General features: G+C 28.3%; 1 long non-coding RNA gene across 1 annotated transcript in view; it reads right to left on the reverse strand.

The window, feature by feature from the left end:
* The window catches only part of LOC141393366 (uncharacterized), a 254,868-nt gene that overhangs the window by 193,084 nt on the left and 44,885 nt on the right, over nt 1–16,899 (reverse strand). Inside the window, exon 2 of the long non-coding RNA XR_012410077.1 lies at nt 3,710–3,740. This is a non-coding gene — a long non-coding RNA (uncharacterized lncRNA). The remainder of the gene's footprint in view (nt 1–3,709; nt 3,741–16,899) is intronic.

Raw genomic sequence — 16,899 nt, forward strand, 5'->3', positions numbered from 1 at the left:
GATTATACAGATTTTTTATTAATGGAGTCCATTAAAAATATCTTCTAATGAAACCAAAAAAAAAAAAAGGATTTTATTGAAATGGAAGCCCATAAAGAGGTCATCCGTTGACAAAGAGAACCTCAAAAGTGGTTCTAGGCTGACATAAGTCTTAAAGAGGTCTCACTGAAATCTTTAGAAGGTCTTATATTAACATAGACGCCTTTACAGAAGTCTTCAATTGACATACAACCGCTTAAAGTGGTATTCTATTTCCATAGAAGCATTTAAGAACATTTCTATTGACAAGGAATCCCTAAATCCATTGATATAGAAGCTCCTGCGGAGGTATTCAGTTGACATAGAAGCCAATAAAGAGGTCGTCTATTAACATAGAAGCCCTAAAACGGATTTTCTGTTTACAGGAGTCTTCAGTTGGAATAGAAGCAGTTACAAGGCTTTCTATTGACATATAAGACCTTAGAAATTTTTAGACATTAAGGTGGTGTTCTATTGATATAGAAGCCTTCACAGAAATGTTCTCGACATAGAACCCCTTAGAAGGTCTCCTATTGACATAGAATCCCTAAAGAAGTCCATTATTGTCATAGAAATACCAATAAGCTCTTTAATTGACACAGAGGCCGTTACAGAGGTCTCAGTTGACATGAAAGCCCATTGACACAACAGTTTATGAAGAGATCTTCTATTTTCAAGGAAGCCCGTAAAACAGTATTCTATCGATATAAAATCCCTTGTAGAGGTCTTCTATCGATATAGAAGTCCTCAGAAGATCTTCTGTTGTGATATCAATCCTTAAATAGGACTTCTATTCCCATAGAAGCCCCTAAAGAGTCCTTATAATAGATGAAATTTTTTAAGGCATAGCAGCCCGTAAAGTAATCCATTATTGGCAGAAAACCCCCCCTAATGAAGTCTTCTATTAGCTGAATATCATTATTTTATTGGCATAGTACCCCTAAACAAGTCCTCTATTAAATACCTAAGGAGGTACTTGATTTGCATCGAAAACCTTAAAGAGATTTCTATTCTATAGAAGTCCTTTAAGAGGTATTCTATTTGCATAGAAACCATAAAAAGTTTTCTATTGGATATAAGTCCTTACAGAGGTATCATATTGGCATATAACCACCCAGCAAAATAAATTGGAAGTAGTGCAATGTAGACTAGTTCTTTCACGGCATGTTTTTATGCAGTTCAAACGGAGTCGTGAAAAAGGCACTCCATTCCTCACATTTTAACCGCATTTGGATGCAATCCAAAGAATCACATCCATTTGTCACATTTTAACAACATCCGAAGACAGTTCAACGGAGTCGTGAAAAAGGCACTCCAATTCCTCACAATTTAACAGCATCCGGATGCAGTGCAAACGGAGTCGTGAAAAAGGCACTCCGTTCACTACATTTTATTAGCAGTTGTTAGAGATCCCTACATGTACATAAATCAGTTTGTACATCTCTACAGCAGCGGAATACATTTGTTAATACAAACTAAATAATATTTAATTTGTGAAACATTTTCCGGTAACTCACGAGAAAAAATTTCCCAATGGAGTGCTGTTGGAGTACATGTCGAAATCTTAACTGGTGATGGGAAGACAATATCAAACCCATTTAGCGGATGAAGCAAAAGCACTTAAGCTTGGATTAAATGAAAAGCGGGTGAAACACACATGTTTGCAATTAAATTCAATAGAGAATTTTCATAATTTGTGTTTGTGTTAATTTAATAAAGTTATTAATATTTTTGTTTTACACAAATAATAAATGCATTTTATTTTGTTATTCAACACACGTGCTCCGGACTGCCTCCTATTCTACTCCAAAGGGTCAGTTAAAATGCAATGCCAAAGGGTCAGTTAAAATGCAGTGCCAAAGGTTCAGTTAAAATGCAATGCCAAAGGGTCAGTTAAAATGCGATGCAATGGAGTGCCTCTTTCCGGGGTCACTCCCTTGTAAAAATCATGAGTGAAAATGCATAATTTGATGCACTTCCAAATCACTTGTACATATCATTTAACTGCCTCTTTGGAGGCAAACTTTTCGCTGAGCATTCAAATAAGTCGTATTTTAAAAAAGTATTCTAATGGCTTCTGTTGGGATAGAAGCTTTCAAACACATCTTATATTGACAAAGAAGTCCATAGAGAGGTGCAGAAATCCCCAAAGATGTCTTTTATTGGTATAGAAGCTCTTAAAGAGGTCTTCTATTGGCACAGAAAAGCTTTAAAATTCTGGTATAAAACCTACTGATGGGCCTTTTCTTAGAAAGGTAGCTCATAGAGAGATCCTTTATTGATACAGAAGCACTACAGAGGTATTCTGTTGAGATAGAAGATTTTGATAAGGTCTTTCATTGGATAGAAGTTTTTAAAGAGATCTTCTATTGCAAAGCTACCTTATCCACGTTATCAGATACTGTAGACACCTTTTCCACGTCATCCAGATACTGCAGAGAGCTCGTCCACGTTATCCAGATACGGTTGACACTTTATTCGCATTATACAGATAGTGTAGATACCTTATTCACATTATCCAGATATTCTAGATATTCTAGTTATCCAGATACCTCATCCACGTTATCCAGATACTGTAGATGCCTGATCCAAGTTATGTATGTATATGTTGTAGGAAGCTTATCCACATTATTCAGGTACAGTAGATACCGTTTCGGCGTTACACAGAAAATTTAAATTCCATATTCACGTTATCCTGATGCTGTAGATAACTTATCCACGTTATCCAGATACTGTTGTTACATTATCCACGTTATCCCGTGACTGTACATACCTTACCCATGTTACCCAGATACTGTATATAACATAACCAAGTTATCCAGGTACTGTTATACCAGATTATTTGGATCCAAGAATATTATTTGTTTGCACCCAAACATATTATTTGTGTGCTGCATATTTTTTTTCTCCGTGTAGAAGACCTCGTTATGTTAATAGAATAACGCTCTAAAGATTTTCTTTGGCTCTCTTTAGTGTATGTGTATTAAAAACCGTATATTCTCTCAAATAGTCTTATTTATAACCACTGTCCAAGATATATTTTGTTCCTCCAAAAACATAACGCTCAATAAAATCTTATGTTGGCATGTAAAACAACAACACCAATAGCAATTTACAAAATTTTTACAATCTGATGCTGTGTGATCTTGTGTGTGGCGGAATGCAGGCAGCATCGTCGAACAGCATTTAACTGGGCATGTGCTTTATAGCCTCAATTTTTTGGCTGCCAATCAAACTTGACAAAAATAATACAATGTCACTCGATGCTTAAAACGAGTGTTGTTGGTGTAAATGTAGGATTAAAACAACTATCACTCTATGAAAATGCAGCCTAAAATCATGTTAGAGACCAGATCTTAAGGCTATTTTCATAAGTAAGGCGTTTATAGAGCTTCTAACTCTACTCTAACACAATGACTGGCAATGAGAAACCCACAAAAAATCGCCACCAAACTGTCAGACTCACTGACTGTCTTCAGCATTATGACAATGCGATTTTATGTAAATGAGAGTGAGAGAAAGTGGTGGTAAAATTGGAGGAAAACTTTTTGTTTAACAAATAGCTGGAAAGGCATCACGACACCATGGAAGGACAGGCATCAAGTCACCAAAACGCCTTAGCTTCGGCAGGCTTTAACATTATAATTAGTTTTTTGCTTGATTTGTTTGCTTTTAATAAAATAACTCTTACCTTGGGCAGCAAATTTTGTGACACAATGGTGCTAAAAATAAAAGGGAATGGAGATTAGCATTCTTTTGCAAAAGAGTGGAATTTAAAAGTTGCTGAAATTTATTTTGAATTTTTAATATAGGCAAACAGGTGCAAAAATAAAAGGGAAAAAGTTAAACAATAATTGCTAAGGGTGATTAAGGCTGCCAAAAATAGCCAAATAGCTGACAGAAATTTGATTTCTGAGAACATATTTTATAGAACCGCCTGAGCAATTTGTCAATAATTATTAGTGGAAAAAAAATTTAAAAAAATCCACTTTTAATAGAAAAACATTTTTAAAAATCCACGTTTAATGGAAAAATAATTTTAAAAAAATCCACGTTTAATGGAAAAATAATTTTTAAAAAATCCACGTTTAATGGAAAAATAATTTTTAAAAAATCCACGTTTAATGGAAAAATAATTTTTAAAAAATCCACGTTTAATGGAAAAATAATTTTTAAAAAATCCACGTTTAATGGAAAAATAATTTTTAAAAAATCCACGTTTAATGGAAAAATAATTTTTAAAAAATCCACGTTTAATGGAAAAATAATTTTTAAAAAATCCACTTTTAATGGAAAAATAATTTTTAAAAAATCCACGTTTAATGGAAAAATAATTTTTAAAAAATCCACGTTTAATGGAAAAATAATTTTTAAAAAATCCACGTTTAATGGAAAAATAATTTTTAAAAAATCCACGTTTAATGGAAAAATAATTTTTAAAAAATCCACGTTTAATGGAAAAATAATTTTTTAAAAAATCCACGTTTAATGGAAAAATAATTTTTAAAAAATCCACGTTTAATGGAAAAATAATTTTTAAAAAATCCACGTTTAATGGAAAAATAATTTTTAAAAAATCCACGTTTAATGGAAAAACAATTTTTAAAAAATCCACGTTTAATGGAAAAATAATTTTTAAAAAATCCACGTTTAATGGAAAAATAATTTTTAAAAAATCCACGTTTAATGGAAAAATAATATTTAAAAAATCCACGTTTAATGGAAAAATAATTTTTAAAAAATCCACGTTTAATGGAAAAATAATTTTTAAAAAATCCACGTTTAATGGAAAAATAATTTTTAAAAAATCCACGTTTAATGGAAAAATAATATTTAAAAAATCCACGTTTAATGGAAAAATAATATTTAAAAAATCCACGTTTAATGGAAAAATAATTTTTAAAAAATCCACGTTTAATGGAAAAATAATTTTTAAAAAATCCACGTTTAATGGAAAAATAATTTTTAAAAAATCCACGTTTAATGGAAAAATAATTTTTAAAAAATCCACGTTTAATGGAAAAATAATTTTTAAAAAATCCACGTTTAATGGAAAAATAATTTTTAAAAAGTCCACGTTTAATGGAAAAATAATTTTTAAAAAATCCACGTTTAATGGAAAAATAATTTTTAAAAAATCCACGTTTAATGGAAAAATAATTTTTAAAAAATCCACGTTTAATGGAAAAATAATTTTTAAAAAATCCACGTTTAATGGAAAAATAATTTTTAAAAAATCCACGTTTAATGGAAAAATAATTTTTAAAAAATCCACGTTTAATGGAAAAATAATTTTTAAAAAATCCACGTTTAATGGAAAAATAATTTTTAAAAAATCCACGTTTAATGGAAAAATAATTTTTAAAAAATCCACGTTTAATGGAAAAATAATTTTTAAAAAATCCACTTTTAATGGAAAAATAATTTTTAAAAAATCCACGTTTAATGGAAAAATAATTTTTAAAAAATCCACTTTTAATGGAAAAATAATTTTTAAAAAATCCACGTTTAATGGAAAAATAATTTTTAAAAAATCCACTTTTAATGGAAAAATAATTTTTAAAAAATCCACGTTTAATGGAAAAATAATTTTTAAAAAATCCACGTTTAATGGAAAAATAATTTTTAAAAAATCCACGTTTAATGGAAAAATAATTTTTAAAAAATCCACGTTTAATGGAAAAATAATTTTTAAAAAATCCACGTTTAATGGAAAAATAATTTTTTAAAAAATCCACGTTTAATGGAAAAATAATTTTTAAAAAATCCACGTTTAATGGAAAAATAATTTTTAAAAAATCCACGTTTAATGGAAAAATAATTTTTAAAAAATCCACGTTTAATGGAAAAATAATTTTTAAAAAATCCACGTTTAATGGAAAAATAATTTTTAAAAAATCCACGTTTAATGGAAAAACAATTTTTAAAAAATCCACGTTTAATGGAAAAATAATTTTTAAAAAATCCACGTTTAATGGAAAAATAATTTTTAAAAAATCCACGTTTAATGGAAAAATAATATTTAAAAAATCCACGTTTAATGGAAAAATAATTTTTAAAAAATCCACGTTTAATGGAAAAATAATTTTTAAAAAATCCACGTTTAATGGAAAAATAATTTTTAAAAAATCCACGTTTAATGGAAAAATAATATTTAAAAAATCCACGTTTAATGGAAAAATAATATTTAAAAAATCCACGTTTAATGGAAAAATAATTTTTAAAAAATCCACGTTTAATGGAAAAATAATTTTTAAAAAATCCACGTTTAATGGAAAAATAATTTTTAAAAAATCCACGTTTAATGGAAAAATAATTTTTAAAAAATCCACGTTTAATGGAAAAATAATTTTTAAAAAATCCACGTTTAATGGAAAAATAATTTTTAAAAAGTCCACGTTTAATGGAAAAATAATTTTTAAAAAATCCACGTTTAATGGAAAAATAATTTTTAAAAAATCCACGTTTAATGGAAAAATAATTTTTAAAAAATCCACGTTTAATGGAAAAATAATTTTTAAAAAATCCACGTTTAATGGAAAAATAATTTTTAAAAAATCCACGTTTAATGGAAAAATAATTTTTAAAAAATCCACGTTTAATGGAAAAATAATTTTTAAAAAATCCACGTTTAATGGAAAAATAATTTTTAAAAAATCCACGTTTAATGGAAAAATAATTTTTAAAAAATCCACGTTTAATGGAAAAATAATTTTTAAAAAATCCACGTTTAATGGAAAAATAATTTTTAAAAAATCCACGTTTAATGGAAAAATAATTTTTAAAAAATCCACGTTTAATGGAAAAATAATTTTTAAAAAATCCACGTTTAATGGAAAAATAATTTTTAAAAAATCCACGTTTAATGGAAAAATAATTTTTAAAAAATCCACGTTTAATGGAAAAATAATTTTTAAAAAATTCACATTTACTGGAAAAATATTTTTTAAAAAATCCACGTTTAATGGAAAAATAATTTTTAAAACATCCACGTATAATGGAAAAATAATTTTTAAAAAATCCACGCTTAATGGAATAATGATTTTTAAAAAATCCACGTTTAATGGAATAATGATTTTTAAAAAGTCCACGTTTAATGGAAAAAAAATTTAAAAAAAATCCACGTTTAATGGAAGAATAATTTTTAAAAAATCCACGTTTAATGGAAAAATAATTTTTAAAAAATCCACGTTTAATGGAAAAATAATATTTAAAAAATCCACGTTTAATGGAAAAATAATATTTAAAAAATCCACGTTTAATGGAAAAATAATATTTAAAAAATCCACGTTTAATGGAAAAATAATATTTAAAAAATCCACGTTTAATGCAAAAATAATTTTAAGAAAATCCAGGTTTGTTAGAAAGATAATTTTTTAAAAAAAATCCACGTTTGTTGGAAAAATAAATTAAAAAAAATCCACGTTTGTTTGAAAAATAATTTTTAAAAAATCCGCGTGTGTTGGAAAAATAATTTTTAAATATCCATAATTATAAAAAAAATTGTTCGTATGACTGTGCATCGTTTTTGAATTTATTTTTAATATTACTACAAAATTGAAACTAAAGAAATTGTTTTTAATTAAAAATTTAAATGTACCCAATATAAGTGTGTTTGTGCGTGGGTTTGTTTGAATTTGTTTTATTATCCATCGTTTTTATGTTTGTGGTATTAAATTAAACCGATCCTGACAATAATGTGGTTAATATGAAATTAATTAAATAACAAATAGGTACAAACATTACTATCATTAAATATAATTTATCATTTACATATGGTATCATATTCACTGCATATCATGTTTTAATCGCCACACGGCGGTGTGGCTGGTGCCATTTTTATTGGCCGTTACTGTAATCGCGGTTACCGCTGTTGCATTTGATGGCTACTGTAATAGTGGCAAATGGGAGCAGCGACAGCAGTCCACAGGTTATAATAAAACCATTAGAGATACATGGGATAATATAATTTATACACCGGTAAAAAAATCCTTACTTACTTACTTTACTTAGCTGGCCTTTTACAGAACATTTGTTCCATAAGCCGAACTAAGAAAAAATCTCCAATCCTCTCTGTTTGCTGCTGTATTTTCCCAATCTGGGATATGTAGCTTTGTGATATCTCGTTTCACTTGTTCGCTCCAACGAAGCTTTGGCCTTCCAGATCTGCGAGAACCTCCATGCGGCCCGTATTTGTACGCCTTTTTAGCGGGTTCATCATCACTCATTCTTATAACATGGCCTAGCCATCGCAATCGTTGTATCTCGATTCGTTCAACTATATTGATGTCATTGTATAGTTGATACAGCTCGATGTTCATACGATGCCGATATTCGCCGTCAACACAGATTGGCCCGTAGATCTTTCGAAGAATTTTTCTCTCAAACACACAAAGCACTGCCTTATCTGCTTGAGCAAGTACCCATGCTTCGGAACCATACATTAGCACGGGTAGTATCAGTGTTTTGTACAGTGTTATTTTTGTTTGACGAGAGGTGGCTTTATTCCTAAACTGCTTACTCAGCACAAAGTAGCATCTGCGGAGTGGTTCTTTCCAATTTTAACTGAGGATCTCGTCTCAGTTAATGTCATTCTACAAAGTCGAATGAGCTTTGCAGGAATACCAAAATCAGACATGGCTTGGAACACCTTTGAACGTATAGGGCTGTCGAATGCTGCTTTATAATCGACGAAAAGATGGAAGGTGTCGATCTGCATTTCTTGGGTCTTTTCCAGGATTTGTCTCAAGGTAAATATCTGGTCAATGGTGGATTTGCCAGGTCTAAAGCCGCACTGATAGGGTCCAATAATTTCATTGACCATAGGCATTAGTCTCTCACACAATATGCCAGATACTATCTTATATGCAATAGGGAGCAGACTTATGCCCCTATAATTGGAGCACACAGTCTTATCACCCTTCTTGTGGACTGGACATAGGATGCTCACGTTCCAATCGTCGGGTACGCGTTCTTCCTGCCAGATGGTGCTAACTAGCTGATGCATACACCTTATCAGCGTGTCGCCTCCGGTTTTGAACAGCTCGGCTGGTAGGCCATCTGCACCTGCCGCCTTATTATTCTTCAGCCGGTTTATTGCTGTCCTTACCTCATCTTGGCTGGGCGGTATACATTCAATACCATCATCTGGGATTGGATCTGTGGTATCTTCGCCGTCTTCACTGCTATCGGATACCAACAGTTTGGAAAAATGTTCTTTCCATATCCTGAGCACACTATCTGTATCAGTTACCAAATTACCTTGTTGATCTCTACAGGACGATATTCCTGTACCAAAGCCATCAGTTTGATGCTTCACTCTTTGGTAGAATTTTCGGACTTCGTTCTGTCTCCTGTACATCTCCATTTGTTCACACTCCCTCTTTTCCATTTCTCTCTTTTTCCTGCGGAAAAGACGTCCGTGCTTTATTTGCAACGTTTAGACGGGTACGTACCTTTGCTGCAACGAGGTAATGGTCCGAATCTATGTTTGCTCCTCGGAACGATCGTACATCCAACACGCTCGATGAATGTCTTCCATCTATCACAACGTGATCAATTTGATTTATTGTTCTTTGGTCTGGAGACAGCCAAGTGCCCTTATGAATATCGAGATGCTTAAATCTGGTACGGCTAACTACCATGTTTTTTGCCGCTGCGAAGTCTATCACCCTCATTCCATTGTCTGATGTTTCACTATGTAGACTGAATTTCCCAACTGTTTGTCCAAAGATATTCTCCTTTCCAATTTTGGCATTAAAATCGCCTAGAACAATTTTAATGTCATGGGCAGGACAACGGTCATATGTTTCTTCTAAGCTCTCGTAGAATATATCTTTGGTCTGTTCGTCCTTGTCTTCGGTTGGGGCATGAGCGCAGATAAAGCTGATGTTGAGAATTTTGCTTTAAATCGAATTGTAGCAAGTCTTTCATTCACTGGGGTGAAGCTGGAGACCAGATGTTTTAACCTCCGACCAACTACAAAACCGCAACCAAACTCATGCTTTGTGTCATGGCAGCTATAATACAGTGCGTCACCTTTAGGTGTTGTTGTGACATCTTTCCCAGTCCATCGTATTTCCTGTATGGCAGTAATATCGGCTTTGTACTTTCCAAGTACGTCTGCCAATGCGAAGACTGCACCTTCTCTATAAAGAGTGCGAACATTCCAGGTGCAGATTCGCAGATCATGGTCCTTAAAACGTTTGCGGGGTTCGTCAACTTTAGAGGGGTTTGTTTTTCTTTTCTTTCGTTTTTTCATAGTAGGCTGTTTTTTTCTAGGGGAGGGTTACTAACCCGACGCCCAAACCCAATTTTTTAACGTTCTTATGGGTGAACGCGCGGCACATGTTAGCTCACTACCTTTAACGGGTGTTAAAGGCAGTTCCCCAGGTGACACCACGGGGAGGTCAGTGTCCACTTGAGATGAAAGAGGGACCAAGATAAATCCTGGGCTTTGCCATGTTAAAACCGGTCAGGACCGTTCCTTGGTATCTTCCATCCCCTACGTCACCCCACTTACTACTTCTCTTTTTAATTGTCCCTGTCGATTTTTTTATGATAAATTTTTTTTTCAGTCATGTTTATTTGTATTTCTTGTTATCCCAAACATGTTACCGCCTATCCGCATTCAGTTTAAACCAAAACTTTTCTTTCTTTCCGTGTACGGTTAATTTTTAGAGTAGTTATCAAAGGCAAGCAAAAAAACGCAACAAACAATTGAATTGAATGTGAATTAAAATACATATAAAACATATTGCATGCTGGCATCCCGTCATCATGCGAAATAATGTGTACCATTGGTATGTGCTGAACACCGAGTGGCATATACTTTTAATTGGCTATAAATGATGGGCAGTAAATATAATTAGTTTTGTAAGTGAACGAACATAAAGTAGAAAAAAAAAAACAGAACATAAAAACAATCAGAGAGGAGTACCTGATGCTGCTGTCGCAGCTACTGGTTGTCTGCAACATAGTTTAACATTATATTTTTATAACAAATTATGGATAATTACAACATGTTGGTAGCTTGTTTGTTTCATATCTCTCCCTTTGGTCCCGCATAACCACCACATGTAATCTTTAAAACAGCCCACTAGCTAAACACATGCCACTAGCGGTCGAAACATGAACATCAAAACAACAACCATTCAACAAACCGAGCCTAACATTGCATATTAAAATTGAAATTTAAGTGCAGAACAAAAAAAGATTTAGAAACTGTGTAAACTGTTAATTGCACTTCTATTTTGTTTGGTCGACTTCTTTTTTTCGTTTATGAAAATTATTATTAACTGGCAGTAATGTCCTTGTCAGATGAAAAGGACATGACATTTTATTTAATGTTCACAAACGAAAACAAATATTTGTGGTTCAATCACAACCTGAGGACACTTAGCCCACACAAAGATAGAACACAACCATAAATGAGATAGTTAATCAGAGTATTTTTATTATTAATGGGAAAAATGGTAGAAAGCATATCAAAAACCATGCAAATAAGTAAATGCCACAAATAGTGCCTTAAGTTAAATGTTCGCATGTTAATTTGATGAGAAATTATGAACAAATTGTAATTAATATTTTACTGTAGGCAACCTTAATTACAAATCGGAGGTATTGACAATTAGCACAAAAACAAGGTGGAACCGTAATTTTAAAATAATATTTTTCTAACAAACGTGGAATTTTTAAAAATTATTTTTCCAACAAACGTGGATTTTTTAAAAATAATTTTTCCAACAAACTTGGATTTTTTAAAAATTATTTTTCCAACAAACGTGGATTTTTTAAAAATTATTTTTCCAACAAACGTGGATTTTTTAAAAATTATTTTTCCAACAAACGTGGATTTTTTAAAAATTATTTTTCCAACATACGTGGATTTTTTAAAAATTATTTTTCCAACAAACGTGGATTTTTTAAAAATTATTTTTCCAACAAACGTGGATTTTTTAAAAATTATTTTTCCAACAAACGTGGATTTTTTAAAAATTATTTTTTGCAACAAACGTGGATTTTTTAAAAATTATTTTTCCAACAAACGTGGATTTTTTAAAAATTATTTTTCCAACAAACGTGGATTTTTTAAAAATTATTTTTCCAACAAACGTGGATTTTTTAAAAATTATTTTTCCAACAAACGTGGATTTTTTAAAAATTATTTTTCCAACAAACGTGGATTTTTTAAAAATTATTTTTCCAACAAACGTGGATTTTTTAAAAATTATTTTTCCAACAAACGTGGATTTTTTAAAAATTATTTTTCCAACAAACGTGGATTTTTTAAAAATTATTTTTCCAACAAACGTGGATTTTTTAAAAATTATTTTTCCAACAAACGTGGATTTTTTAAAAATTATTTTTCCACCAAACGTGGATTTTTTAAAAATTATTTTTCCAACAAACGTGGATTTTTTAAAAATTATTTTTCCAACAAACGTGGATTTTTTAAAAATTATTTTTCCAACAAACGTGGATTTTTTAAAAATTATTTTTCCAACAAACGTGGATTTTTTAAAAATTATTTTTCCAACAAACGTGGATTTTTTAAAAATTATTTTTCCAACAAACGTGGATTTTTTAAAAATTATTTTTCCAACAAACGTGGATTTTTTAAAAATTATTTTTCCAACAAACGTGGATTTTTTAAAAATTATTTTTCCAACAAACGTGGATTTTTTAAAAATTATTTTTCCAACAAACGTGGATTTTTTTAAAAATTATTTTTCCAACAAACGTGGATTTTTTAAAAATTATTTTTCCAACAAACGTGGATTTTTTAAAAATTATTTTTCCAACAAACGTGGATTTTTTAAAAATTATTTTTCCAACAAACGTGGATTTTTTAAAAATTATTTTTCCAACATACGTGGATTTTTTAAAAATTATTTTTCCAACAAACGTGGATTTTTTAAAAATTATTTTTCCAACAAACGTGGATTTTTTAAAAATTATTTTTCCAACAAACGTGGATTTTTTAAAAATAATTTTTTGCAACAAACGTGGATTTTTTAAAAATTATTTTTCCAACAAACGTGGATTTTTTAAAAATTATTTTTCCAACAAACGTGGATTTTTTAAAAATTATTTTTCCAACAAACGTGGATTTTTTAAAAATTATTTTTCCAACAAACGTGGATTTTTTTAAAAATTATTTTTCCAACAAACGTGGATTTTTTTAAAAATTATTTTTACAACAAACGTGGATTTTTTTAATTTTTTTTTTCCAACAAACGTGGATTTTTTAAAAATTATTTTTCCAACAAACTTGGATTTTTTAAAAATTAAAATTTTCCAACAAACGTGGATTTTTTAAAAATTATTTTTCCAACAAACGTGGATTTTTTAAAAATTATTTTTCCAACAAACGTGGATTTTTTTAAAAATTATTTTTCCAACAAACGTGGATTTTTTAAAAATTATTTTTCCAACAAACGTGGATTTTTTAAAAATTATTTTTCCAACAAACGTGGATTTTTTAAAAATTATTTTTACAACAAACGTGGATTTTTTTTAAATTTTTTTTCCAACAAACGTGGATTTTTTAAAAATTATTTTTCCAACAAACGTGGATTTTTTAAAAATTATTTTTCCAACAAACGTGGATTTTTTAAAAATTATTTTTCCAACAAACGTAGATTTTTTAAAAATTATTTTAAAAACAAACGTGGATTTTTTAAAAATTATTTTAAAAACAAACGTGGATTTTTTAAAAATTATGTTTCCAACAAACGTGGATTTTTTAAAAATTAAAATTTTCCAACAAACGTGGATTTTTTAAAAATTATTTTTCCAACAAACGTAGATTTTTTAAAAATTATTTTAAAAACAAACGTGGATTTTTTAAAAATTATTTTAAAAACAAACGTGGATTTTTTAAAAATTATTTTTCCAACAAACGTGGATTTTTTAAAAATTATTTTTCCAACAAACGTGGATTTTTTAAAAATTATTTTTCCAACAAACGTGGATTTTTTAAAAATTATTTTTCCAACAAACGTGGATTTTTTAAAAATTATTTTTCCAACAAACGTGGATTTTTTAAAAATTATTTTTCCAACAAACGTGGATTTTTTAAAAATTATTTTTCCAACAAACGTGGATTTTTTAAAAATTATTATTCCAACAAACGTGGATTTTTTAAAAATTATTTTTCCAACAAACGTGGATTTTTTAAAAATTATTTTTCCAACAAACGTGGATTTTTTAAAAATTATTTTTCCAACAAACGTGGATTTTTTAAAAATTATTTTTCCAACAAACGTGGATTTTTTAAAAATTATTTTTCCAACAAACGTGGATTTTTTAAAAATTATTTTTCCAACAAACGTGGATTTTTTAAAAATTATTTTTCCAACAAACGTGCATTTTTTAAAAATTATTTTTCCAACAAACGTGGATTTTTTAAAAATTATTTTTTTAACAAACGTGGATTTTTTAAAAATTATTTTTCCAACAAACGTGGATTTTTTAAAAATTATTTTTCCAACAAACGTGGATTTTTTAAAAATTATTTTTCCAACAAACGTGGATTTTTTAAAAATTATTTTTCCAACAAACGTGGATTTTTTAAAAATTATTTTTCCAACAAACGTGGATTTTTTAAAAATTATTTTTCCAACAAACGTGGATTTTTTAAAAATTATTTTTCCAACAAACGTGGATTTTTTAAAAATTATTTTTCCAACAAACGTGGATTTTTTAAAAATTATTTTTCCAACAAACGTGGATTTTTTAAAAATTATTTTTCCAACAAACGTGGATTTTTTAAAAATTATTTTTCCAACAAACGTGGATTTTTTAAAAATTATTTTTCCAACAAACGTGGATTTTTTAAAAATTATTTTTCCAACAAACGTGGATTTTTTAAAAATTATTTTTCCAACAAACGTGGATTTTTTAAAAATTATTTTTCCAACAAACGTGGATTTTTTAAAAATTATTTTTCCAACAAACGTGGATTTTTTAAAAATTATTTTTCCAACAAACGTGGATTTTTTAAAAATTATTTTTCCAACAAACGTGGATTTTTTAAAAATTATTTTTCCAACAAACGTGGATTTTTTAAAAATTATTTTTCCAACAAACGTGGATTTTTTAAAAATTATTTTTCCAACAAACGTGGATTTTTTAAAAATTATTTTTCCAACAAACGTGGATTTTTTAAAAATTATTTTTCCAACAAACGTGGATTTTTTAAAAATTATTTTTCCAACAAACGTGGATTTTTTAAAAATTATTTTTCCAACAAACGTGGATTTTTTAAAAATTATTTTTCCAACAAACGTGGATTTTTTAAAAATTATTTTTCCAACAAACGTGGATTTTTTAAAAATTATTTTTCCACCAAACGTGGATTTTTTAAAAATTATTTTTCCAACAAACGTGGATTTTTTAAAAATTATTTTTCCAACAAACGTGGATTTTTTAAAAATTATTTTTCCAACAAACGTGGATTTTTTAAAAATTATTTTTCCAACAAACGTGGATTTTTTAAAAATTATTTTTCCAACAAACGTGGATTTTTTAAAAATTATTTTTCCAACAAACGTGGATTTTTTAAAAATTATTTTTCCAACAAACGTGGATTTTTTAAAAATTATTTTTCCAACAAACGTGGATTTTTTAAAAATTATTTTTCCAACAAACGTGGATTTTTTAAAAATTATTTTTCCAACAAACGTGGATTTTTTAAAAATTATTTTTCCAACAAACGTGGATTTTTTAAAAATTATTTTTCCAACAAACGTGGATTTTTTAAAAATTATTTTTCCAACAAACGTGGATTTTTTAAAAATTATTTTTCCAACAAACGTGGATTTTTTAAAAATTATTTTTCCAACAAACGTGGATTTTTTAAAAATTATTTTTCCAACAAACGTGGATTTTTTAAAAATTATTTTTCCAACAAACGTGGATTTTTTAAAAATTATTTTTCCAACAAACGTGGATTTTTTAAAAATTATTTTTCCAACAAACGTGGATTTTTTAAAAATTATTTTTCCAACAAACGTGGATTTTTTAAAAATTATTTTTCCAACAAACGTGGATTTTTTAAAAATTATTTTTCCAACAAACGTGGATTTTTTAAAAATTATTTTTCCAACAAACGTGGATTTTTTAAAAATTATTTTTCCAACAAACGTGGATTTTTTAAAAATTATTTTTCCAACAAACGTGGATTTTTTAAAAATTATTTTTCCAACAAACGTGGATTTTTTAAAAATTATTTTTCCAACAAACGTGGATTTTTTAAAAATTATTTTTCCAACAAACGTGGATTTTTTAAAAATTATTTTTCCAACAAACGTGGATTTTTTAAAAATTATTTTTCCAACAAACGTGGATTTTTTAAAAATTATTTTTCCAACAAACGTGGATTTTTTAAAAATTATTTTTCCAACAAACGTGGATTTTTTAAAAATTATTTTTCCAACAAACGTGGATTTTTTAAAAATTATTTTTCCAACAAACGTGGATGTTTTAAAAATTATTTTTCCAACAAACGTGGATTTTTTAAAAATTATTTTTCCAACAAACGTGGATTTTTTAAAAATTATTTTTCCAACAAACGTGGATTTTTTAAAAATTATTTTTCCAACAAACGTGGATTTTTTAAAAATTATTTTTCCAACAAACGTGGATTTTTTAAAAATTATTTTTCCAACAAACGTGGATTTTTTAAAAATTATTTTTCCAACAAACGTGGATTTTTTAAAAATTATTTTTCCAACAAACGTGGATTTTTTAAAAATTATTTTTCCAACAAACGTGGATTTTTTAAAAATTATTTTTCCAACAAACGTGGATTTTTTAAAAATTATTTTTCCAACAAACGTGGATTTTTTAAAAATTATTTTTCCAACAAACGTGGAT

Source organism: Musca autumnalis, unplaced genomic scaffold, assembly GCF_047663935.1.
Source record: "Musca autumnalis isolate F117 unplaced genomic scaffold, ASM4766393v1 scaffold_2, whole genome shotgun sequence".
NCBI lineage: Eukaryota > Metazoa > Arthropoda > Insecta > Diptera > Muscidae > Musca > Musca autumnalis.